The 3,475-nt window shown below is 43.7% G+C and overlaps 1 long non-coding RNA gene across 1 annotated transcript; it reads left to right on the top strand.

The window, feature by feature from the left end:
* The first annotated feature begins 141 nt into the window (after positions 1-141).
* On the top strand, positions 142-3,239 carry LOC309533388. Its single transcript, XR_014220200.1, has 2 exons — positions 142-231; positions 483-3,239. It is a non-coding gene; the product is annotated as an uncharacterized lncRNA (long non-coding RNA).
* Positions 3,240-3,475: the final 236 nt, after the last annotated feature.

Genomic DNA, 3,475 nt, shown 5'->3' with positions numbered 1-3,475 from the left:
CGCGTGCGCGAAACGGCGGCCGCGGGGCCAACGGTCGCAGCGCGCGGCCAGCCAACGTTCTAGAACTTTGTTTCGCTTTGTGTGTCCCGCTCGGCGTCTGTTCCTTCGGTCCCACCCGGGGCGGCTGGCCTCGTCAGTGTACGGTGAAGCCTCACAGGAGCGAACGTTTCAAGGCAGCAGCTGAAAACACAGCAAATAACAATGCAGTTTTACTTCCAGCTCCTGACTGAGGTGGGCACTTCTCGCTTGAGGGCTGCTGCGGCCAGGGCCGGATTTACGTATAAGCTAAAAAAGCTATAGCTTAAGGCCGCACTCCCTTGGGGGCCCCCAAAAATTTAAAGGGAAAAAAAACCTGGATGTACATTTACAAAATATAAGATAAAAAATACTATTAATATACTTCTTCTTAATAGATTTTCACTATTAATATACTTCTTAATTGTATTTCAGTTCAACCATTACAGTGGTTACATATGCTTCAGGTTACAGACTCCGCTAACCCAGAAATATTATCTCAGGTTAAGAACTTTGCTTCAGGATGAGAACAGAAATCGTGCAGCAGCAGCACCAGGAAGCCCCATAACTAAAGTGGTGCTTCGGGTTAAGAACAGTTTCAGGTTAAGAACAGACCTCCGGAACGAATTAAGTACTTAACCCGGGGTACCACTGTACTTCGATAAAATACATATTTTGTTATGTGCAAATGGCTTTAGATGCTATTAGGTCCCTAAATTACCATATGGCACATATTCAACACAAAAAACAGCGACAATTTGTTGCTGACAAAGGACAGCTGGACATAAAGGGCCCCATTACCTTCAGGAGCTTAGGGCCTCATCAAACCTAAATCCGGCCCTGGCTGCAGCCCAGGGATGTTGGGAAGCTGTGGCACCTCCAGGTTCCCAACAGCCGTAGCAAACGGTAGTCCTCCTTTATACTTCCCGACCCTGCCCTTTGGCACCTGAGATGTGGGTTTTGGGGACCCCACCCTATTCTGTGTGGCTAATGATTCCAAACTCTTTAAAACTGGATTTTCCATTAATTCTGGGTCCTGCTAATACTTTAAGACCTTAGAATTCCTATATTGTAACAATATCCCCCCTCTGGGGCTATAGTTTTAACTAAAAAATTCACCCCATAAATAACCTGGTATCCACCCTCCCAGATGCTGTAACTAGATGTCAAAATGCAAACCCATAAAACAGATGTTTCTTCTTGGTTGTGGGTCTCTCTTGCCTCCTTGCAAGGAGGGGAGGGAACTCTGTTGCAACAGAAAAATAAAGATCTTCCTTGCTTTCACTGCAGCCTCCATCCATTCATCTTTGACCGGGTATCAGACTTAGGGGACTCAGTCCCTTGGGGAGTTGGGCAGCAAAAGCCAACCACCCCTATTTTTCTATAACACATTTAATAGTAATAACAGCAATCATAATAATATAGGCTGTAGCCATTCTGTGGTTTTAGGCTAGGAAATTAAATTAAAGAGTGGCTATGTCAGACTGCAGTGGTGACCCTACTTATTTTAGAATAATCCACATTGTATTCAGTAGGACTTCAGTAAAACGTGGTTAGGATTGAGCTGTTAGTCTGTTTCGTAGAATTGTAGAGTCGGGAAGGAGCGCAGAGGATCATCTAGTCCGACCCCCTGCAATGCGTGGGCTCAAACAACCAACCTTCTGATTTAAGAGCCAGACATGCTGAGCCATTGTTGCAGCAAAACTACACACACACACACTGTGCATGACCTGTGGTTTTAGGCTAGGATCCAAGGCACAAGGAAGCTTTGTTTGTGGGTCTTATCCTGAGTAGTACTCAAGCATAGGATTGTGCTGTTAATGATCTCAGGGAGAAACTTCCATGTACCAGAGCCAAATCCAACAGGTCCAAAGTATTGTCCCCAGTGGCACACATGATTAAAATGGGGGAGTGTACACATTTGGTTCTGTAAGACTACTAAATGCACTGCTTATCTCTATACCCCATCTATAGAACAAAACTTAATGTGTCTGAGAAAGTTCTCTCTCTTCTATGAAAGTACCTGCTATGGTAAACCCTTTAGTCTTTAATGAGCCCTAGAGGGGTTGACAATATAGCACCCCAACCTGCATACGCCGCCACATGGGGGATGCATAATAATGCCACCCTCCATTCCAAAGATAGACTATAGGATACCGCCCAAGGCCTAAAACTGCCAAAGTTGTGACAATTGCTACGGGGAAGGCAAAACCTGCAGAGCAGGGAAAAATTCCTTCCCAGCTCTGGGAAACACCAACCACCGTGCGACTGTAGCAATGTTCACGGACCTAGGAAGAAAGGTTAGCCTGCAAGAAAACACATTAAATTAGAGGGAGGGATGGGTGACGCTCCAGAGGCCGACTGGGCCGATGGTCGGCAGGAGCATGCCCTACCTGGCCCTCGCCCCTCCCCCTGCCAGCCGCCCATTGGCCAGCTGGAAGGGGGCGGGCAGACAACGATGGGGGGGTGTCACCCGGCCTTGGGAAGCCCACGCCCACCGCTGTGACAGGTGAGTGGTAAATACTGTAATTGGCTATTGCTGTTTTGCAGTTATAATTTGCTATATTAGTTTTTATACTTTATTGTTGTGATTATTATCAACAAATAAATTATGTAAATAATAAATACATAGATGAAAAAATATTTTAAGTCTGTACACTTCAGTCCATAAGGAAACAGCACTGAATCTAAATTTCAGCTTAATGTGGAATTTGAAATATTTCAAAGATACCTGGTGGAAAGTAAAAATATTTTTCCTATTTTGCTTTTATATATACATCTTTGTGACTTTTATGCACTGCTTGAGTTGCTATCTCATCCAGCTTATTTCATTCCAGCTCTGTGAGATACCAAAAATGGTCTTGTTTTTCTTTCTGAAATCATTAGTGGAATTACTGGGCTTTAATGGCAATTAATGCTCCTTTTGTTGTGTTGGGGATTAATTTTGTGATGCTGGTAAGTGGCTGCTGAATAGCATTTATTGCACAAGGCTCCTTTTTATCATTCAATATTTGCATTGCTCTGAATATATTTTTCTACTGTTTCACTTCCCTACTTTCAAACCACTGATTGATCCCCCAGAGGAATTGTGGGGGGGCAGTGAGAAGGGAGGCATGAAGAAAGAAGCTGGAAGTCTTTGTAGTAATATCCTGTTGTCTAGTATCCTGACTTCATCTCCTCATTCTCGGCTTCAACTGAAAGAGTAAAAAAATAAAATTCTTTAAATCTCAAAACAGATTAAGTTAATTATTTCAGCAGCTTCTTATCAGGAAATTATACTCAAGTGTTTATATGTGTTCACTGCATCCCTGTATGCACATTTTAATCCACTTTGCAGTCTGTTCACACACAAACATACATACATACATACATACATACATACATGTCAGGGAACTGACATCGGAGGAAAGGGAAGTGGTAAGGCTCCCAGAGACTGGGAGAGAGTCAACAGCCAAAGCAG

The sequence above is a fragment of the Podarcis vaucheri genome (assembly GCF_965113315.1).
Source record: "Podarcis vaucheri genome assembly, chromosome: 5".
In the NCBI taxonomy this organism is placed as follows: domain Eukaryota; kingdom Metazoa; phylum Chordata; class Lepidosauria; order Squamata; family Lacertidae; genus Podarcis; species Podarcis vaucheri.
Note: the sequence above shows the minus strand (reverse complement) of the source record. Positions and strands in the feature narration are given on the sequence as shown.